This window comes from Engystomops pustulosus, chromosome 6 (assembly GCF_040894005.1).
Source record: "Engystomops pustulosus chromosome 6, aEngPut4.maternal, whole genome shotgun sequence".
Classification (NCBI taxonomy): Eukaryota; Metazoa; Chordata; class Amphibia; order Anura; family Leptodactylidae; genus Engystomops; species Engystomops pustulosus.
The window spans coordinates 112,199,781-112,223,958 of record NC_092416.1 but is presented as its reverse complement, the minus strand read 5'-3'; positions in this window follow the sequence as shown (position 1 = coordinate 112,223,958).

The following is a 24,178-nucleotide window of genomic DNA, read 5'->3' as shown; positions in this document are numbered from 1 at the left end:
AGAGATCGGTCCTGTCAGACTAATCTGATTGGTTTCTACGAGGAGGTAAGTTCAAGACTGGATCTGGGGGACGCTGTGGATGTTGTATATCTGGACTTTTCAAAGGCATTTGACACCGTGCCACATAAAAGGTTGGTATATAAAATGAGACTGCTGGGAATAGGAGAAAATCTGTGTGTCTGGGTAAGTAATTGGCTTAGTGATAGAAAACAGAGGGTGGTCATTAATGGCACATTCTCAGATTGGGTTGATGTTACCAGTGGAGTGCCACAGTGGTCAGTATTGGGGCCACTTCTTTTTAATATTTTTATTAATGACCTTGTAGTGGGTTTACACAGTCAAGTTTCAATATTTGCAGATGATACTAAGCTGTGTAAAGTAATAAATACTGAGGTCGATAGTTTAGCATTACAGAGGGATTTGTGGAAGCTTGAGGGATGGGCAGAGAAATGGTTGATGAGGTTTAATGTAGATAAATGTAAAGTTATGCACTTGGGCCATGGAAACAAAAAGTATAATTATGTTCTAAACGGTCAATTACTTAGTAAAACTGAAGCTGAAAAGGACTTGGGCGTATTGGTGGATGGTAAACTTAATTTTAGTGACCAGAGCCAGGCGGCTGCTGCTAAAGCAAATAAAATAATGGGATGTATCAAGAGAGGAATAGATTCTCATGATAAAGACATAGTTCTGCCCTTATACAAATCCCTGGTCAGACCACACATGGAATATTGTGTACAGTTTTGGGCACCAGTATATAAAAAGGATATAGTAGAGCTGGAACGGGTGCAGAGGAGAGCAACCAGGATTATTAGGGGAATGGGGGGACTAGAATACAATGACAGATTACAAAATTTGGGATTATTCAGTTTAGAAAAAAGACGACTGAGGGGAGACCTCATTACAATGTACAAATACCTGAACGGACAGTACAAGGATCTCTCCAAAGATCTTTTTATACCTAGGCCTGTGACCAGGACAAGGGGGCATCCTCTACGCCTAGAGGAGAGGAGATTCTACCATCAACATAGACAAAGGTTCTTTACTGTAAGAGCAGTGAGACTATGGAACTCTCTGCCGCAGGAGGTTGTTATGGCGGACTCTATGTACATGTTCAAGAGAGGCCTGGATGACTTTCTGGAGAGAAAAAATATCACGGGTTATGGGGATAAAACATTTATTTAATTCTTGAAGGTTGGACTTGATGGACTTGCGTCTCCTTCCAGCCTTATATACTATGATACTATGATTTAAATGTACTGTGGCAAACCTTGCATCTCTCACTCATCTAGACCTAACCCTGCGACTCTTCAGACAGCAATATTCCTTAAATCTTTGGGAAATACAAAGAGTACAGAGTGTGTGAGGACTTATTTTCTGCATAAGAAATTTTACTTCTCAGTGACGTTATTTAACATTCCATGCCGTGTACTGGGAAGCTGGAAAAATTCCAAATGTGATGAAATTGGAAAAAAAACCGCATTTGCATCACTTTCTTGTTTTTCAACTTTCACTTTGCGCTCCAAATAACACCTCTGCTGTATTCTTTAGATGGTTATGATCATGATGATGGCTACATTTATGTAGGTTTTTATTGTGTTTTAATACATTTTCAAAAATTAAACAATTTTACAGTATATGCCAGGATGGATCAGACAAAATAGGGTTGAAGTACCCTAGGGGGTTTGAAAAATAGTGAAAGTAATAATAAAAAAAGTTTAAAAAATGATAATAAAAAACCACAAACATTCAAGCTGTAACATTCAAGCCATCTGCTGTATGGCGAGGATAACGTGTAGCACTGTATGTATCAGTATTTTGCCTGGTTAAGGCGGCAGAGAGAAACCAAAGGAGCTGAGCAAGAAATGCACAAATAAAGTTTAGCCCAACCACAAGGAGCACAGGCCCCTTTAACCCTGAACCAACACCCACTGATAATAAAACCTGTTTTAAAGTTGAACTTGTGGGTTGACATGAGGATCGGCCACAGCTTTAATATAAATTAACCAATTATATAGAATATATATTTTTGTATATTTTGTAAATATTAATTGAAGAATTAAACATATTTATGTAAACCAGAACATTTAGTGAAAAAACCACCACCTGTATGCCGGCCAGCCAGTGGGCATGTAGGCCGATAACCCCAACCTATCCTCCAATTAGGAGGTTGTGTACCACCTACACGACCCTCTGACCTCCAGTCAACCAAAACAAGGCCCTTTCTCTGCCATCTTGTAATCCCGACAAAAATATGTTCAGGCCAATGTCCATAAGATGGACCCCGTCAGCCATCAACAAACAATTGTTATAAATCACAATGCTACCTCTGGCCCATACAAACCTAGACACCCGGGTGTTCAAGAGCCTTCGCCCTCTCTCAATAGGCACCGCATCCCGGGCACCTTGCCACACAACCCTCAGAATTGTAGGAAGCAAAGTGCTCTCAATCGGACTGAATCAACACAATGAGCTTGCTGCGGCGAACATGAAATGTAGGAACTAGAGTACAACGACTGATCTTCACGACTGCTATGAAGGGCCTGCAACCAGCGCAGACCGCAGAGACCAAAAGACGTCCACATCATAGAACCCCAGCGATCTTCCACCAGGTCGAATTTGGACCAGAGATCAAAAGACGTCCTCATCATAGAACCCCAGCGATCTTCCACCCGGTTGAATTTGAGCCCGATGTTCCACCCAATAGAGGTAAGAGTGGCCAATTATCCACACAGCTGGACGAGGACCTGAAAAAGAAATAACATTAATACAGAAGCAAATAAGGGTGAACATAGCCCGCAAAACAGTTGGAACACCAGCTCCCTATTTGCTGCACACCACCATCAGACAATCACAATTCACTAGCTGTGGTCGCCTCCCCAATCCGAAAGGAATGGGTACCATTCAGTGGGAGCCCAAAAGCCTCCAGAGCCTTCCTAAACACTGAAGCAAACTGGTATCAAGAGTAGAAGTATCCTTATGAGCCAGAATTTGCACCCCCCCCCCCTACCCGGCTAGCTAAATAAGAGGATACTGCAGATCCAGGGTAAGCCTCACCCTCAAGGGGACGCAAGGACACCAAACAACCCCTCCCCAACACATCAGTTTTAGAACAATGACTCCTAAAGTGCAAACCACTACTCGAGATAGACGCTTGGAGGTGCCTGATCTGCTGCTGTGCCGGGAATTCCCCCTGGAGAGGAACCAACAACTGCCTGGAGGACAGCGGTGCTAGCTCCGCCCCCAGAGGGGCCTCTTTGGGTCACTAAAATCGTCAGAGGGGGTGGACAGTGGTGGGGGAGAATCAGTGCCACATACATCACCACTAACCATCCAGGCAGGGGTCTGAAGGCCAAAACTTGCAACAGCCCAGTGGCAACGTGTTGGGGGGAGGGGCCATAGACGCCAAAGCTATTTGAAGGGAGGAGTTGGCAAACAGAGGGCTGGCGGGTGGCGGGAAGCCGATCTGCAGGGAGCGGAGGAGCGGGAGGGTGACGTCTTGCAGCGGCGCTATCCACACAAGCAGGCACTGTCACTGAAGACTGGGTCACAGATGACATGGCGATCTAGAGGCCCGGTGCCACCCTCCACTAGCAACTGGCCGTGCTGGAGGGGACAAGGGGGATAGCCACCTGAACTACCTTCACCATGGATGGAGCTGCAGTGGCGACCATAGTGGAGTGGGGAGCAGCAGAGGCAGAATGGTGGTGCGTGGCCGCCTATGCAGATGGGGAAAGGCAACTTGGCGGCCACAATACTAAACCGGATCTGCGCTGCTGCAGTGGGGCGGGCGGAAGCATTGATGGAGATGCAGGAGAAGCCTCCTCCAGGAGGGCTTGAAGCCAGGCAGAATCCTCAGCCCGAAGTTTCTGGCGGACAGCATCATCAGACATGGTGACAAGCAGAAAACATGATCCAAAGGAGGGTGAGTGAAGGCTGCAGCTAGTATCTAAGCTATGCACTCTTCCTGTATCACCCACGACACTAGCCCAGCCCCCAGTCACATAGCCCACATCACAGACCTTACACAGGAAATAGGGAGGGAGAAACCACCTCAAGTTAATAATAATAATAATAATAATCTTTATTTATATAGCGCCATCATATTACGTAGCGCTTTACAAATCATAGGAAACAAATACAAATATAATATAACATGACAGAGCACAACATTTGTATGGAACAACAGGAGTGAGGTCCCTGCTCGCCAGAGCTTACGGTTTATGAGGATGATGGGGTAACACGAGGTAAAAGAATATTTAATGGTCAAGCCATTCTTCTTAGGGAATAGAACAAAATATAATAAATGGAATTGCTGTCGCTTGAACCACTCAGCCGTCATCATATATACCAGGTCCAGGGTGAATGGGACTGCAGAGAAGTCTGGTGCCTGTTGGTTGCTGGATAACAGATGGGAGGACGACACAGGACGGGTTAGTAGAAGAGTTAAAACTTCATGCAGTTAATGAGAGTTATAGGCTTGCCTAAAGAAATGGGTTTTAAGAGCACGTTTGAAACTTTGGAGGTTAGGTATTAGTCTGATAGTCCGGGGCAGAACATTCCATAGAATTGGTGCAGCTCTAGAGAAGTCTTGGAGACGCGAGTGGGAGGTCCGCACTAGGGTAGAGGTTGATCTAAGATCACTGGCGGATCTAAGAGCACGAGTTGGGCGATAAACTGAGATAAGAGAGGAGAGGTAGGAAGGTGCAGCATTATTCAGAGCTTTGTGGATGAGGGTTATTATTTTAAACTGTATTCGAAAGGAGACTGGCAGCCAGTGCAGTGACTGGCATGAACTGGAGGCATCCGTGTAGCGTTTAGTCTGAAAGACGAGCCTGGCTGCTGCATTAAGAATCGATTGGAGAGGAGAGAGTTTGGTGAGTGGAAGACCGGTTAGTAGAGAGTTACAGTAGTCTAGTCGAGAGTGAATCAGAGCAACAGTTAGCATTTTACAGGTTTCAAATGTGAGAAACGGTCGGATTCTGGAGATGTTTCTGAGATGCATCCGGCAAGAGCGAGCAAGAGATTGAATGTGTGGCTCAAAGGAGAGGTCGGAATCCAACACAACCCCAAGACAGCGGGCCTGCTGCTTTGGGGTTATGGTGACCCCACAGACTGATATGGAGAGGTTAGGATAGGGTCTGTTAGTGGATGGTGGAAAGACAAGAAGTTCGGTCTTAGAAAGATTAAGTTTCAAGAAAAGAGAGGACATGATGTTAGAGACAGCAGAGAGACAGTCACATGTGTTCTGGATTAAGGCAGGGGTGATGTTACGTGCTGAGGTATACAGCTGGGTGTCATCAGCATAAAGATGATATTGAAAACCAAATCTGCTGATGGTTTGTCCAATGGGTGCAGTATAGAGGGAGAAGAGAAGAGGACCTAGGACTGAGCCCTGAGGAACCCCGACAGAGAGCGGAACAGAAGAAGAGATAGATCCAGAAAAGGAGACACTGAAAGTGCGGTCAGAGAGATAGGAAGAAAACCAAGAGAGTGCAGAGTCCTTTAGACCAATGGAATGAAGCATCCTGAGGAGGAGCTGGTGGTCCACAGTATCGAACGCTGCCGAGAGATCCAGAAGAATGAGGAGAGAAGAGTCACCTTTGGATTTAGCAGTGAGGAGATCATTGGAGACTTTAGTAAGAGCAGTTTCAGTAGAATGCATAGGGCGGAAACCAGATTGCAGGGGGTCAAGGAGGGAGTTAGCTGAGAGAAAACGGGAAAGTCGAGAATAGACCAGGCGTTCCAGGAGTTTGGAGATGAAAGGGAGGTTAGAAACTGGTCGGTAGTTAGCAGCACTGGATGGGTCCAGGGAAGGTTTCTTTAGTAAAGGGGTAACAATAGCATGCTTGAAAGAAGAGGGAAAGACACCAGAAGAGAGAGAGAGGTTGAAGATTTTAGTTAGGTGAGAAGTGACTGCTGGGGAGAGAGACTGTACCAGATGTGAGGGGATGGGGTCACTGATGCAGGTAGTGGGGCGAGCAGAGAGAAGAAGCCTGGACACTTCTTCCTCTGTGACTGGCTCAAAGGAAGAGAGTGAACAGGGTAAGGTATCAGAGAAAAGTGGATTTATGGAGTTAGTGGACTGAGAAATTACTTCCTGGCGAATGCAGTCGATTTTATCTTTAAAGTAGGTGGCCATCTCTTCAGCCCCAAGGTCTGTGACCGGTGGCTGCACCTTTGGTGTTAGTAAGGAGTGAAGAGTATTGAAAAGCCTTTTGGGGTTGTGAGAAAGAGAAGCTATTAGATTAGTAAAATAGACCTGTTTAGCAAGATGGAGAGCAGAGTTATAGGATTTAAGCATAAATTTAAAGTGAAGAAAGTCAGAGGAAGTGCCTGATTTTCTCCACAGACGTTCGGCACTCCTGGCGCACTTACGAAGGAAACGGGTTAGTGCCGTCTGCCAAGGTTGCCTACATCTGTGTCGAAAGGCTCGAACCGATGGTGGTGCCATCTTGTCCAGGGCGCTTTTGAGAACATGATTGTAATGATTAGTGGCCAGGTTAGGACAGGAGAGAGAGGAGATGGGAGACAGCGATGGCTGCACAGTTTCTATGAGTTGGGGAACACTGATGGCACGTGGGTTCCGGTATGTGTGATAAATGGACTTATTCTGTACAGGACAAGAACTATTTACAGTAAAAGAGGGAAGGTTATGGTCTGAAAGTGGAAAGTCATTGTTAGTAAAGTCAGAGACAGAAGAGAGTCGGGCAAAGACCAAGTCAAGGATGTTTCTCTCTTGGTGGGTAGGAGAATCAGAGAGTTGTACAAGTCCCAGAGAGGTAGTAAGTGATAAAAGCTGAGAGGCTGAAGAGGAGATAGGGGTGTTCATAGGGATGTTAAAGTCTCCCATGATGAGTGTTGGGATATCACAGGAAAGAAAGTAAGGGAGCCAGGAAGCAAAGTGATCAAGGAACTCATGGGGTGAACCAGGAGGACGGTATACTACAGCCACACGGAGAGAGAATGGACGGAAAAGTCTGAGGGTGTGAACCTCAAAAGATGGGAAAGTAAGAGAGGGGACAGGAGGAATGACCTGGAAAGTGCACCGTGGAGAGAGGAGTATGCCTACCCCTCCTCCCTGCCTATTCTCTGGTCTGGAGGAGTGAGAGAATTGCAAACCGTCATAGCCCAGTGCAGCAAGTGATGCAGTGTCACCCTGCTGGATCCATGTTTCGGTGATAGCAAGCAAGTCAAAGGACTTGGAAAGAAACAGGTCGTGAATGGACTCCAGTTTATTGCACACAGAGCGGGCATTCCAGAGGGCACATTTGAAAGGAGTTGTAAGACGGGAAGGGGAGATAGTAGAGGGGATGCATTGGATATTGATGAGGTTAGTAGGGTTCCTATAAGGGGTGGAAAGTTTTGAGCTGAAAGAAGGAGGACCAGGGTTTGGAGAGATATCACCTGCTGCAAGTAGGAAGAGAATAGACAAGGAAAGAAGATGATTAAGCGATTTATGAGAAGGTGAACTCTGCTTCCCAGCAGAACCAGATGGAGTATGGGGGTTGGATAAAGTATAGAGAACATGGGAGGAGTACAATGGTGAAGGAAGGATTGAAGAACAGATGTGAACGGAAGACACTGATGGGATAGATGGACGAAAAGAGAGGAGAAGAACAGGTAGCAATAGTACAAAGCCATTGAAGAGGTAGACAGACAAACCAGATGTGAAAATCGATGATTTGTTTGCATTTCTATGCAAGTTTACCTTTCTCTTGCCCTTTCTAATTGCCGCTTTTATAATTGCCATTTTCAAATTATTGCGTGACACTCGATCTATAAGTTAAAGGGGACCATGTTCTAAACCTAACTCCCACTATATAATACCCTTTGCGAAGTCTTTAGCCCAATGGCTATGCGTCTCAGGGCTTACAAAACTCAGACCAGCATTCAGATCCTCAGGTGGTGCCCTACTGATTCTGGCCTGGAGTCACCAGTGGGTTATACAAAAATTAAGGACCAAAGCCCGGATGGAGTAGGGATTCCACTACCAGCCTACCCCTACTCCATAATAAGCAAGTCCAGAACAGGCTTCAGCAAGGGTCTATGCTATCTAGGTCAACATAGACAAAACAGACTACGCAAGCTTACTACATGTCTGTGTTAACATTTAGGTTACTTCTGGCACATCCAGGGCTTTTCAGCAAACACCCTTCATTTGCTTCTTTGTTAGATACCTGTCCTCCCAACAACACCTCTCACTTTCTCACTAAAGAGAAACATTTCAAATAACTAAAAGGAAATCTACCATCAAAATCAAAGGAAGTCCCTCAGTCTCATCAGCATAATTTTAACCCCTTACCGACATGTGACGTAATACTACGTCACATGCTGGGTGCGGGTGCATATTGCAGCAAAGGCTTACCGGTAATCATATGGCAGTATATAATAGGTTCGTAAAGTAGGGAGTCTGAAAAATAGTAAATGTAAAAAATTAGAATAAAAAAACCTAAAAACTCAAATCACCCCCCTTTGCCTAGAACTAATATAAATAAACAGTAAAAATCATAAACACATTAGGTATAGACACGTCCTAAAATGCCCAATCTATCAAGTCGAAAATGGCACTTTTTAGCCATTTTTAAAAAAAATTTAAAATTCTATAAAAAGTGATCAAAAGGTCGTACAGTCCTAAAAATGATAACATTGTAAACATCATCAAAATCAGCAAAAAACTACACTTCCAGAAGCTCCGTACACCAAAGTATAAAAAAGTTATTAGCGTCAGAAGACGTCAAAATCCCCCCAAAAAAATTTGTACAGGAGGTTTTAATTTTTTTAAATGTGTGAAAACATTATAAAAACTATACAAATTTGGTATCCAAGTAATCGTACCGACCCAAGAATACGTGTCATTTGGGGTGCACAGTGAAATCCGTAAAATCCAAGCCCACAAGAATACGGCACAAATGCCTTTTTTTTACCAATTTCACTGCATTTGGAATTTTTTCCTCGCTTCCCAGTACATGGCATGGAATATTAAATACCACCTGTGTTGACATGGCGGTGGCCTCTGTCCACTCGAGCGACCGATTACAATTTCTGTAGTTGAAACAGATAACGGCATCTGCCTCTTTAAGTGGCATTTTCAGCGAACTCCTCCAGCAGCCATTGCACTCTGACCCTGGACTCACAGCCGACGTGATGACGTCATAGTATGATAGTAGTATCATAGTACATAAGGCCGAAAAAAGACGCAAGCCCATCAAGTCCAACTTTTAAGAATTAAATAAATGTTTTCTCTCCAGAAAGGCATCCAGGCCTCTCTTGAGTCTGCCATAACAACCTCCTGCGGCAGAGAGTTCCATAGTCTCACTGCTCTTACAGTAAAGAACCTTTGTCTATGTTGAGGGTAGAAACACATCTCCTCTAGGCGTAGAGGATGCCCCCTTGTCCTGGTCACAGGCCTAGGTATGAAAAGATCTTTGGAGAGATCCTTGTACTGCCTGTTCAGGTATTTGTACATTGTAATGAGGTCTCTCCTCAGTCGTCTTTTTTTTCATTGTATTCTAATCCCCCCCATTCCCCTAATAACCTTGGTTGCTCTCCTCTTCACCCGTTCCAGTTCTTCTATGTCCTTTTTATACACTGGTGCCCAAAACTGTACACAATATTCCCTGTGTGGTCTGACCAGGGATTTGTATAAGGGCAAAACTATGTCTTTATCATGAGAATAAATTCCTCTCTTGATACATCCCATGATTTTATCTGCTTTAGCAGCAGCCGCCTGGCTCTGGTCACTAAAATTAAGTTTACCATCCACCAATACCCCCAATCCTTTTCAGCTCCAGTTTTACTAAGTAATTGACTGTTTGTACATAATTATACTTTTTGTTTCCATGGCCCAAGTGCATAACTTTACATTTATCTACATTAAACCTCATCAACCATTTCTCTGCCCACTCCTCAAGCTTCCACAAATCCCTCTGTAATGCTAAACTATCGACCTCAGTATTTATTACTTTACACAGCTTAGTATAATTAGCAAATATTGAAACTTGACTGTGTAAACCCACCGCATGTTCATTAATAAAAATATTAAAAAGAAGTGACCCCAATACTGACCCCTGTGGCACTCCACTCGTAACATCAACCCAATCTGAGAATGTGCCATTAATGACGACCCTCTGTTTTCTATCACTAAGACAATTACTTAACCAAATACACAGATTTTCCCCTAGTCCCAGCAGTCTCATTTTATGTACCAACCTTTTATGTAAGTCCAGATAACATCCACAGCGTCCCCCAGATTCAGTCTGGAACTTACTTCCTCGTAGATGCCAATGAGATTAGCCTGACAGGACTATATTTATTGTAAGAAAGTGAGAGGTGTCATTTGGGAAAACTGCTATCTTTCCTACAGGCAGATGAAGGGTGTGTGGTAAAAGCCCTGGGTTTGTCTGCAGTAACCCAAGGTTTAATGCAGACATGATAAGCAGGAATAGTCTGTTTTGTCTGTGTTGGCCTAGCTAACGTGGACACATTTGTAATGTCCGTACTGGGCCTGCTTATTATGGAGTAGGGGTAGGCTGGTAGTGGGACTCCTACTCCACCCGGGCTTCGGTCCTGGGTTTGTGAATTGCCCACAGGTGCGGGTCACAGGCCTCGTTAGGGCCTGATTTAGTCTGCAGGCCAGAAGCAGTAGGAGAGGCCCTACCTGGAGAGCTGAAAGCGAGATTGCATTCTCACAGCAAAGGTAACTGAGGGTCTCCTGTCTTGCTGCTGGCCAAGAGCAGGTGCCAGACACCCTGGTACCCGGATAGCTAGGGTCCGTCAAATGTATTAGACAGCGCCTAGCCGGGCAGGAATTACTTTTGTAATGTTTTTTGCATGTGCCTAAGCCAAGGCTGAAGTTGTGTTCTGTTTTGCAAGTGTGAATAAACACTTAAATTGGACTTTAAACCTGCGTGTGTCACTGCTTCCTGCACTGCTACCAGTCAACTACCAGAGCAATTCCCCACACATGGTGGATTGGAGCGGGCATAGTGCAGTGAAGTATACACTAGTGCATGTCCTGGACAGCACTGAAGCTGCAAGCCACAGATATGGAGGAGTTAATCAAGCAGCTTGTCCAGTCCAACGTGCAGCAGCAAGAGACAACAGCCCTGACCGCTGCTCAGCAAAGGACTGTCCCAGCAATGACGGTGAAGGACGCCAGGAAAGAGGTCCGCAAAGCTATGACCAAGATGACCGCCGAGGATTATGTGGAGGCCTATCTGACAGGCTTTGAGAGGGTGGCTACCCGAGAGAGCTTGCCACAGCAGCACTGGGCAGAGGTGTTGGCCCCCTTCCTCGTCGCTGATCCCCAACAGGCATACTACGACCTGAGAGAGGAGTATCCCCGGGACTACTCCAACGTAAAGGCAGAGATCTTGGCCCGACTAGGAGTGGATCAGCATCTACGCGCTCAAAGAGTGAATAGCTGGAGATACCAGGAGGCGCTACCACCGAGGGGGCAGATGCACCAACTCGTTCACTTGGTCCACAAGTGGCTTCAGCCGGAGACATCAACCCCAGCCCAGATGGTCGAGAAGGTTGTTTTGGACCGTTTCCTGAGGGCCTTGCCGGGTGAGATCCAACAATGGGTGGGACACGGGGACCCGTCTGATGCCGATGCGCTGGTGGGGTTGGTGGAGAGGTTTTGTGCCACTCAGGCCCTAACAAAGAAAGCCCCTTATACCAAGACAGGCCTTAAGGCACGGAAGGTCTTGTCACCCACAAATTCCCGGGCCAGGACAACGCCCAATGTCCGGGAAGTACCCCAGGGGAGGAGGAGGGGGTAGGCTCCCACCTGTTGGACCTGCCATGAGCCAGGTCATATTGCAGCCCATTGCCCCAATTCCTCAGAGCCCATGGACTGCAGTTCCGCCAGAAGGGTTTCTCTCTATGCTGCCCCTGTCTACACAGCTACTAGCCCCGACTCTGCTGATGAGCGCCACCTGTGCCGGGTGACTGTGGCAGGGCATCCAGCGTTGGCCCTGCTGGACTCAGGCAGTCGGGTGACCTTGATTAATGGGTCCCTCACAGACCCCAAGGCGGTCACAGGGCGCACAGTTGGAGTCCTGTGCATCCATGGGGACGTAAAGGACTACCCCACAACAGTTATTAATTTCCAGACCTCTTTTTTGACAAAAAAAGGGTCTAAAAAGTAAAGCTGGGCAAAGAAGGCCCCAGCAAAAACATCCCAAATTCAGACAGTAAATTACAGAAACAAGACAGGATGTATATAAATTGTAACAAATCCTTTATTGAATCAAAAAAATATATGCATAGAAACACTTAAAAGGCACTAAAAGTGCTGTGGTCCAGCAACCAACCCTGATCTCAATGCAAGATGAGAAGTGAATATGATGTACATATCAGGCCATGAAACCTTGTTTGGCACAAGACTAACAACAGTCAAAAATAACCTAAATAAATGTGCAAAGATATGAATACAAGTAGCTTGGCCATGAAGAGAATAATAAGAATATTTACCTAAAGTGCACAGTGCAGTCAGGGAGGGTGCTGGAGGAAAGATGCCCCACGCGTATCGCCTGTGCAGGCAGGCTTCCTCAGGGGTAAATGTGGACAGTGCATAGGAAGATATATATAGGGGAAGGACCCACCTCCAAATTAAGCCCTCATACCGCGCGCCTCCCAATTCTGCTGTCCAAGTACCGGAAGTGACATAGCCGGTGACCGGAATTTGCAGGGCGCTCATGCGCATAGAGTAAAAATTGAATGCGCGTGCGCCAAAAATTAGACGCGTGCGCCAAAATAGACGCAGATGTGTATCTGTGGCTCGGGTTGTAAGTGTCCAATAGATGCAAATAAGGTGCAAGATTGAAAGAGCACCAAGTATAGTTGTACCCAGATATATAGATGTAAATAGATAATCACTATGTCCCTGTTTATAATATAACAAATAAAGGTATCGATATTAAAAGAAAAGGTGAAGAGATATATTAATGTAACGGCGCAATAATGGTTACGAAGAATAAGTTACAATAATGAATATCGACTACTCATAGGGTTGCTGAAGTGACATATGAAAATATATGATCACTGATGTATGTGATCAGATCAGGCAAGAAACATATATATGAAGAAGGTTGAAACAAATCTCGTCGATCGCGGCACAGAAAACTGCCGACTTACAAGAGTAGATACCTTTTCGGCGTAAAAATTTGAGTTTAACCAAGTCATACAGAAGATGCAAGTATAACAAAAAAAAAGTTGATACACAAATCAACAATCGCGGCACAAAGACCTGCCGACTTACAAGGATGAGTTCTTTTTCGGTGCAAAAGTAAACAAGATAATCAATCAAGTAGTAATATTTTGAGATATTAGGTGAAAAGGTGGGTATGGTAAAGGGACGTCATCCCTCTGTGTAAAGCCTTATCGAAGCAATATCTGTGCATGAAAAAGGTATATTCGCTGAAAGTGATACCTGTGTAAGCTAACAAAATTATTAATATTAAGTGACGTTTGGATAAAGTGTGGTCCAATCCATGTTACAAAAAATAAAGGAATTATGTGGTAAGCCACAGTGTATACACCCAAATATCTATCGTGATGTATAGAAAGTACTTACATCACAAAAAACGTGAAAGTTGAATAGTAAATAGATAAAACTGGAAAAATAAAATATTTGAAAAATATTTATACATCACCTAACATTAGCTGAGAATAAGGCTTATGAAATGCAAGATAGAAGGAGGTAGGCACGCGGATGGGGCTGCACTGGAGGTGGGCCAAACCATAATAAAATAATATGTATAAGGGGCGTGGCCTGGCTATGGCGGAGAAGAGACGTGCATCTTGCTAGCTCCCGCTCTATCCCCGAGTAAAGCTGTTAAACACCGCGATCCAGCACATAAAATAGCTTTAAAATGGGACCCAAAAAGCGTCCAGACCCCAAAGCATCCTGCACCCCTCTAACCAGGACTGCCACAAAAGGCATCGGGAAATACTTATCCCCCGTTATGGCCGCACCACGAGGCACCGAAAAATCAGCCGGACCTTCTCCTGCCGGAACCGCACATCCATCATCCTCCGGAGGCCGTCAGAAAGAGGTAACGAGGGAGCCTGGTGGCGGGATAGAGAAAGCTGGCCCATCGGGTCGGAGCAGTCATAGCGCTACGAGCGCAGAGCATCCCCCGCTGAAGAGAGCCGCCAAGATGGCGGAACCCGCCGCGCAGCGCGGGAGCGTGGTGCAGCGGGAGCTAAGCGCTGACATCACCCTGTCAAGCAGTGGCTCACCGGCAGATGCCCCGACAACATCCTCGGGGAAGACGCTCCAGACAGCGCCACATAGCTGTCCCAGCAAGATGGAGATGGAGGGGGACCTTTCACAGCCGGCTCCAGCGAGGCCCCGATCTTCCATGGCCTCAGAAGTGTCAGAGGTGAGAGTCTCTCCAGGGAAGCAGGAATACAGGGGTGCACCAGCATGTGGGGATGAAGGGCAGCCCCCCTCCCCCTATCAGGGCTCTGGATCGTACTCCCCAAGAGATAATAGAGCATTGGGGGACTCACCATCACACACCTTCCATGAGGGCAGGGTGCCATCACCTAAAGTGACAGCCTCATATGGGAACATGTGCTCCCCGGCTTTATGGGCTTCCCAGGATGGGGAATGGCCGTCCACACCAATACACATCTCCCCAGCGGAATTTAATCCATCTGCCTCCATTCCACCTAATGGCTCTCAGGATCCTGATGGAGCAAATTTAGCCATGTCTCCTTTCTCAGAGGACTCATCACCTTCACCTCAATTGGCACAATCGAGACAAACAAGTGATTATATGCCAACCCTGTTGTCTCAAGAATTGGGAGCTTTAGCAGAATTACGAGCTCTCCGCACACATCTCCGTTCCATTCCCACTAGGGAGGACATGGAGAGTTATGTGGCTAGGCTGGAACAGTCTTATGCTGCAGAAATTGGGGTGGTCCGAGAGGATGTTCAAAGAGTGGCCGCCAGAGTTTCCACCTTAGAGGATAGTTCTTCTACCCTTGCCAACAGGGTAAATGACCACGATTCTACGCTAGCTGCGCATGCCTTTCAGCTTCAATTTATAGCTGACCAGCTGGACGATACAGAAAATAGAGGGAGGCGGAATAATATCAGAATCCGGGGCCTACCAGAAACAGTGGATAATACAAGTCTTCACGCCACCTTGCAGCAAATATTCAACTCGCTCTTGGAAGTCCCAGCGGACACACACTTGGAGCTGGATAGGGCACACCGTGCCTTGCAAGCCAAACCAGCTGCCCAAGAGCCTCCAAGGGATGTCATATGCAGGGTCCATAAATATCAAATAAAGGACACCATAATGACAAAGGCCAGAGAAGCTGGGGAGGTGGATTTCCAAGGCACACGTCTGCAACTGCTTCCAGATCTATCACGCCTCACTCTCCTTAAACGTAAAGCACTTAAGCCATTCCTGGAAGAATTGAGAAGAAGAAACATACCTTACTCATGGGGGTTCCCGTTCTGTTTACATATTCGGCATACAAGTGGGAGATACACTCTGCAGCATCCGGCAGATGTTCCGGGCATCTCTGAGGTCCTGGGTTTCCCTGCTCCCGTTATTACTGAATGGCCAAGGCTCCCTGTACCGGTAGGATGGAGGGGAATCGATCCGCCACTTCCACTTCCAGCAAGACCTCCACGACAAAGAGGGCGTAGAGGCCAAAGAGGACGTGCAGCTCAGCTACCCCCAGCTCCGCAACCACTGAGAAATGCCCGGCCTCGAGATAACCAGTAACTTTGATTGATATTTCTCGCTGAATGTTTAATATATCCTCAGCACCGACCTCATGACTAGTGGATGGCCAACAGACGATAATTTGCTCACTATACACTACTGTCCACACTAGTGTCATGATGAGTTGGAAGAGTTTGTTTATCCCAAAATGGTTATTTACTATTCATCTTTTTCTCTTTTACACGGGTTCCAAGGTTCATTTGTGTTGGATACGCCTGATAATTACGTGTCTTAATACTCCAGAAACAGCTTTCAAGAGGGGTTTATAGAATTCGCATCTCTCCTCTCTAGCTAGACATATCCCCCAGGGGTTTACGTGTATAGTAAACTATACGCGTGTTATTTTACTGCACCCCAATCTAGACCAGACGGTTTGACTATTTGTTATTCGTCTTGTTTGGTGTTCTCTCTTTTTGTGTTTTGTATTTTGTTCTGGATTGACTGTTGTTTGCTTGTTTGTCGTCCTTCTGTCCTTCCCCCTCAACTACCATCCTCCTCTATTTCCTTTCTTATTCCCCTGCTCTTGGGGTTCCTCCTCACCTAGGAGCGCGATAGGATCTACTCGTTCGCCGCCATCATGAACAACCTGAGGTTATCATTCTGCTCCTTTAATGTAAAGGGGCTCAACGCTCCGGCAAAGAGAGGTCAAATCCTATACCGCCTTAACAAACAAAAAATACTTATTGCTCTGTTCCAGGAAACTCACTTTGTAGCTAATGCAGTCCCTGCCTGCCCGACGCACTTATATTCCAAATGGTATCACTGCCCACATCCTGAGCGTAAGGCTGGGGGGGTATCGGTAGCATTTCACAAGTCCCTTCAATTCACGCTCATGGACTCCAAATTTGACCCAGAGGGCAGATTTCTGTTCCTGAAAATTAGCTTACGCGGTTTTATATTTACTATTGCTAATGTTTATTTTCCCAACTCTGACCAGGTACCCTTCGGAGTGTCGGTGCTTCGCATGTTGGCAGACTTCGCAGATGGTTCTGATATAATTCTGGGCGGTGACTTTAACATGGTGATGGACGTAGACCTGGACACTACTGCGGGTAGGTCATCTGTCTCCCATGCAAAAAGACGTAGACTAAAAGCTGAGTTGCGAGCTTTACACCTAGTTGACATGTGGCGAACACTACATCCGTCAGTTAGGGAATATAGTTACCATTCCCTAGCACACAACACCTACCATAGGCTTGACCACTTGTTCCTCTCCCACCGGCTGCTTGACATGCTTCCACGATGCTCCATAGACACATTTTTGTGGTCAGACCACGCACCAGTCTTTGGTTCATTGGAAGGATCCCCTCATCCGGTTCGTAAGAGCTCATGGCGCCTTAATGATCATCTTCTAGATGATGCTCTTTGCATGGAGGAAATTAAATTAGCAATTAGGAAGGCAATAGAGGTTGCCGAATCGGAGGCTACCCCTCCCATACGTGTTTGGGAAGAGTCAAAACTTAAACTACAAAAAATTTTCATGGCACATGGGTCCAGGTTAAAGCGCGAGAGGGCTCATAAGCTTAAAACCACACTCCTCGCTCTGGCGGATAAGGAGTGCGTTAATAAAACCACTCCATCAGAGACTCTGAAAGCCGAAATAGCCCTATTACGACAGGAAGTACTTTCCATCTTAGACCAGAAATATAGGTGCGCTAGAGAACGCATGCACAAGGGGTTTTTCGAATATGGTGATAAGTGCGGTGCCTGGTTAGCGAAAATGATCCATCCACGCTCCCCGACCACGCATATTTTTTCTATAAATTCCCCGACCAAAGGTCTGGTCCACAAGGAATACCAGATTCTAGATGAGTTCTCCAAATTTTATTCTGCCCTATATAATATAAAAGATCAGGAATCCAGCCCTCCTGTCCCAACTACTGATCAAGTAGAGGCATACTTGACAACAAACCCCCTTCCAAAAATCCCGAATGAGGCAGCAGAGGCGTTGGAAAATAACTTCTCAGAAGAGGAGGTAGCTCTGGTCATCAAAAATCTAAAAACAGGTAAAAGCCCAGGCCCAGATGGTTTTACAACCAGATTCTATAATTCATACAAGTCTGAAGTCCTGCCCCTACTAACCAAGGCCTTTAACTCGGTCTCAGAGAAATGCCCTTTCCCAGACCAAGCTTTACAGGCATATATCACGGTAATTCCCAAACCAGGGAAAGATCAATCTCATTGTGGTAATTTCAGACCAATTTCACTACTGAATGTAGACACGAAGATATATTCCAAATTATTGGCCCTAAGACTCCAACCGTACATTCCCTCTTTAGTGCATCAGGAACAGGTTGGATTTGTCCCAGGAAGGGAGGCAAGGGACAACACCATTAAGACTATATCTTTGATTGAAAGAGCAAAAACATCTGGTGTTCCGATGTGCCTGCTCTCTATAGACGCTGAGAAAGCGTTCGATCGAGTCCATTGGGGGTTCCTAGAATCCACTTTGCGCTCCATTGGGTTGGGACCCCGAATGAGGGAAAAAATTTTGGCCTTGTACCATAGATCTACTGCGAGGGTCAAAGTGAATGGATCATTGTCTCTTCCATTCTCAATTTCCAATGGGACCAGGCAGGGATGCCCTCTGTCTCCTTTCCTGTACATACTGGTGATGGAGTCGTTGGCCATTGCTCTAAGAAACAATCCCGACATTAAGGGGCTTCAGATCACGCACACACATCACAAGATGTCGCTTTTCGCGGATGATCTGTTGCTATATGTAACTAACCCACAGATTTCACTCCCCTCAATATTAAAAGAATTCACCACCTTTGGTAAACTAAGTAACTTTAAAGTTAACCTACAAAAGTCTGAACTATTAAATATTTCTCTCACGCAAGAGGAAACAAAGCACTTAGCCTCGACCTTCCCATTCAGATGGGCTACCAACTCTATCAAATATTTGGGGGTGCAAATCTCTTCAGACTCTAGCTGCCTATACTCCCTGAATTACGAACCCCTGCTAAAATCCATCAATGCCGACTTAGCTAAATGGAAGGGATTAGGTCTGTCGTGGTTTGGGAGGATGAATGTCTTAAAAATGGATATCCTTCCTCGGCTATTGTATCTATTTCAAACAGTACCCATGGACATCCCGCGTGCTTTCTTCACGACCCTCCATAAAGCAGCACGCCAATTCATTTGGCGAGACACTGCTCCCCGCATACGGAGAAGCCTCCTAACAAGACCTAAACGCTTGGGGGGAGCGGGGCTCCCCGATTTCACTACTTATCATAGAGCTGCCATCGGAGCTTGCATTCTAGACCTCTTTCATCACAAAGAGGATAAGATTTGGGTTCGTTCAGAACTGGACCTCTCATCCCCCCATGCGTTGGGGTTCTTTTGGCTTCCTCCTTCCGTTACACTTCAGCATCTCCCGACCTCCTTCATGTTGAAAAAACTGCTACAAATATGGAGGAAGTTCGCGCTTAAATTGGGGATAATCGCTGTTCCGGGCCCCATGTCGCCTTTGCTGGGCAATCCCCAGTTTACACCAGGGCTCCGAGTTAGTTCTTTTTTGGGTCTGGGCCAGGAAATTTCGCCTAGAGTGAGAGACGTGGTATCCGACGAAGGAGTTCGTCCATTGGCAAATATAGGGGGGGGAGCAAGCTCAGGTCATTGGCTTAAATACTTCCAGCTGCGAAATTTCATCTCAACATTAGCCCCGCTGTCGATCCTAAACTCCTCTCTTACCACATTTGAGGAACTTTGCCTCACCAAGACCCCAATCACACACACCATCTCACTACTATATGGAATCTTTTTGACAGGGGAGACAGGAGACTGCAGACCGTACTACGCTAGGGCTTGGGAATCAGCTATTGGTAAGGAGCTAACCCCAGAGCAATGGGACACAGTTTATTCACTAACTCATGTTCTATCATCATCATGTAAACTGCAAGAGCTTAACTTTAAAATTCTTTCATGCTGGTACCGTACTCCGGTAAAGTTGAAACAAATATACCCCCAGGTCTCGGACCAATGCTGGCGATGTGAGAGGCATGTCGGAACAATGGTACATATATGGTGGAGCTGTCCCTCAATTGTACCCCTCTGGCATGATGTCAATCTTCTATATAATGCCTTAACAAAATCTAATTTGACTTTTACTCCAGAACAGGCTCTGCTTTCAGCTTTGTCTGGGCCCATCTCAAAGATTAAAAAAGGCATGTTGAGGCACTTTCTTGTCGCCACACGCCAGATTATTCCCAGACTTTGGAGGTCAACCACACCCCCGTCGAGAGCTGACTGGGTGGCTGCCATGACATACATTCATAGGATGGAAGAGCTCAAGGCAATAGATGAGGGTAGAGTGACGGGATTTCACGCCACGTGGTCCACCTGGCTGGTCTTCAAAGACTCACCTGCCCTCGCTACGTGGGTCTCGTCTGGGGTGGTTCCTTGACTTAAATGTACCTCACACCTTTACAGATCATCCCTCAGGATACCGATGCTTTCCTTGGTTGTATATTCTGATCTAGACGTGCTCCACCTCCTCCCTGTGTCAATTGTTGTATGCTTGGATGTATGATTGTAATTGTGTTTTAATGTTTGTTCCTGTTCTTAAAAACTTTTTACACGCATGAAGGTAACTCTGAACTGTTTGACGCTGCTCATCACCTCAAGCCACACAGCCTCAGCCCTGACCAGGCACATAGATAAGTAACATGAGTTTATCAGTTAGTTGACTATTAAGAGGCCATGTTAGTACTTTTGAATTGACCAAAAATTGTTTTAAGTCAGCACTGATCTGACATCGGCAATACACTTATCCTAAACTGCATGATTTTCAAGCCTCATGAGGCAAGAAGTTCAGGGATACAAGTTACCGGTTCAGAGAACCATCACATTGTTACGCTACTATTGTTACTTTTGTTTTTGGATTGTTCAGAAATACTCTTTGTATAACTTGTCTTGTACTTTCCAATAAACGTTTATTGACTCTAAAATAATATGTATAAATAAACATAGAAAAAATATATCATTAGTCATTCAATTTGAGAAAGCATATATATATATTAAAAGCTTAAATAGCATAAAGTATCATCATTGTTAAAGAAAATTGGGGCACAGCAGACATGGAAACAACGGAAGGTCCAGGCGTGGCAGGCCAGACAACTCGATTATTCGAGGAGGTGGGTAAACAGCAAGTCCTTACAAGGAATGAGTCTTGTCCAGTGAAGTGAGGAGGGGATTTCGTCACATCCTAGGATGGTAGGCAGAGATCAATGTTGTCAATGAAAGCGTGATGATGATATCAACGTCGGATTAGATCACTGTGAAGATACATGTAACAGATGTGAAAAAACAGCAAACCAAATCTGAGGAAGAGGTCCTAAACAAATGAATAAATAGATAAATCTTAGGAGGACCATAAACACGTGATGAAAAGAAAAAGAAAGAATAGAGAGAAGAGAGGAAGAGTAGGAAGAGAGGGGGGGGGAGAGAAAAAAAAAAGGGGGGAAAAAGGGGGGGGGAAGAGAGGAAGGGGGAAGAGGAAAAGTGAATGAAGGGGGGCGGGAGAACAGAAGGAAACAGGGGGGAGTAAGAGACGGGGAAAGAAAGGAAACGTGAAAGTGGTCGGTGTGTGGGTGAATGGATGACATCTAAGTGTAGATGGGTGATGTGTGGAGGTAGAGTGATAGGTCAGGGAGGATGTGTGTGTGTTGTCTATGGTGTGTAGTCTAGTGGTGAACCAGGTGGAATGTCATTGGGAAATGTGGTGTGTAATGTGCTAAACGTCGTGAGAATGAAGTGTATGAGCAAAAACATGAAAGGGATATGAAATAGGGAAATAGTGTGGGGATGTGTTGTGCTAGAGTGAAAAGAAAATGTGAGGAAATGTGAAACTAATCCTTATAGAAGCCGGTGAAGAGTAAATCCTCGTTCAGGCCTTTGGGCGCTAATGTGTCCAATTGAAATATCCATTTGGACTCGGCTCTAAGTAGTTTCTTATTGTGACTGCCCCCTCGAATGTTACTATGAACCTTCTCCATCCCACAGACTTTTAAGCCCATATTTTTGCCCTGGTGTACATGGAGAAAGTGTGAGGTTACTGTGGTAAGGGTCTTACCATTGGCGTGGTCTCTTGCTGCTGTGGTAATCGTTGACAGATGTTGTTGGACCCGTCTTCTGAGTTCCTGGCCTGTTTGGCCAACATATATTTTTGGACAGGAGCAAACCAAGGCATAGATTACATCTCTAGATTTACAGTTGATGTAGCTATTTAATCTGTGGGTAGAATGGTTGTTAGGATGTACAAAAGTATCGTTCAGAACCAAAATCCGTTCACAAATCGAACAACCCCCACATGGAAATGAGCCCTTAAGTCGTTGTCCCCTACCTAGGTATGTTGTCTTTTGCTGGAAATGGCTGGATGTTAGGATGTCCTTGAGGTTTTTTGCTCGGCGGGCCACCATCTGTGGTTTATCTGAGATGTGTGTAAGTAACCGACTGTCACTTAGTAGGATCCCCCAATTGTTCTCGAGGATCTTGTAGATGTCGGACCACTGGTTGTGAAAGGTACTAATCAATCGAATTTTGTTGTGGAGAGACGCTACATGAGGCAGCGGTTGTCATGAACTTGCCCCATGATCTTATTTTGGGACGGGACTTCCCCATGTTCTGGACTCTATGGCGGATAAACCAAGAGTTGGGGGTTTGTTCTCCTGTGTTGTCTGGTCAGATCTCTGAACCCGAGCCTGATGACCCAGATTCTGGAGTTCCTGCCGTAGGGGTGACCGCCACAGAAGATGGAAGTGTAATGTTTCCCCTAGATGTTATGGCAGGCGAAACTATGGAGGTAGTGACAGGACCGCAGTTGTCGGATTTGGAGGTATCCCGTGACAACTTTGTTACTGCACAACTCCAGGACCCCACTCTGGTCTGCGCCAGAGAAAATGTGGTAGAGATTAATGGTGTACCTCAGCACCCAGGTGCGGATAAGTTGTTCCCTCGAGTGGTGGTAAATCAGGAGTTATTGTACCGCATTGATAAGGTCCACGGTGAAACCGGGGAGCAGTTAATGATACCTCAGCCATATCGTCAGATGGTGTTAGACCTTGCACATTAGCATGTGATGGGAGGGCACCTAGGTACCACAAAAACTCTGGAACGCATCTTGCAGCGTTTTTATTGGCCCGGAGTGTACGATAGGGTAAAAAGGTATTGTGAAACTTGCCCTGATTGTCAATTGCATGCTCCCATGGTACACTTTCGAAGTCCGTTGGTACATCTGCCCATTATTGAGGTACCCTTTGAAAGGGTCGCCATGGATTTGGTCGGTCCTTTGGTTAAATCTGCTAGGGGGCATCAGCATATCCTGGTAGTCATGGACTATGCTACCCGATATCCTGAGGCCATCCCACTACGGCACACCTCGGCGAAACTAATTGCTAAAGAGTTGTTTGCCATGTTCTGCCAGGTGGGACTTCCCAAGGAGATCCTCACAGATCAGGGGACTCCTTTTATGTCAAAAGTCACCAAGGAGCTATGTCAGCTCTTTAATATTAAAACAGTTACGCACCTCTGTGTACCATCCTCAGACGGATGGATTGGTAGAACGGTTTAACAAAACTTTAAAGAGTATGCTAAAAAAGGTGGTAAACAAGGATGGGAAGGACTGGGATGTACTGTTGCCATATTTGATGTTCGCCATCCGAGAGGTTCCACAAGCCTCTACTGGGTTCTCACCGTTTGAGTTAGTGTATGGCAGACATCCCAGGGGTCTCCTGGACATAGCCAAAGAGACATGGGAACAAGAGCCCACCCCCCACAAAAGTGTAATAGACCATATCTCAGATATGCAGGACAGGGTGGAGGCCGTCATGCCCATTGTCAAGGAGCATATGGAGGAGGCACAAAGAACTCAAAGTCCCCACTGTAGAAAGTAAGTTTCTCGCTAAATGGCAAGGACCGTATGAGGTTATAGAGAAAATAGGAGAGGTGAACCACAGGATACGTCAGCCCGAACGGAGAAAACCCGAGCAGACTTATCATGTAAATCTGTTAAAGGCCTGGAAAGACAGAGAGAGTCTGCATACAGAGATGGTTCTGGCTAGTCCACCTCCTGCGATACCCTCACAGGCTGCAGGTAAGGCTGTGCCGGAGGCAGAAGTGTGAATAGCCGATACCCTTACCAAAGAGCAACAGCGAGAGGCTAGAGAGTTTGTAGCTAGAAATACAGATGTGTTCTCAGAGTTGCCAGGCTACACATCTGTAATTAAACATGATATTGTCACTGAGCCAGGGGTAAGGGTAAGATTAAGGCCGTACCGAGTCCCTGGAGCTCGTAGACTAGCCATATCAGAAGAAGTTCAGAAGATGCTGAAGCTAGGGGTTATTGAGGAGTCCAAAAGTGAGTGGGCCAGTCCAATTGTTCTAATTCCCAAACTGGATGGGACGTTGCGATTTTGCAACGA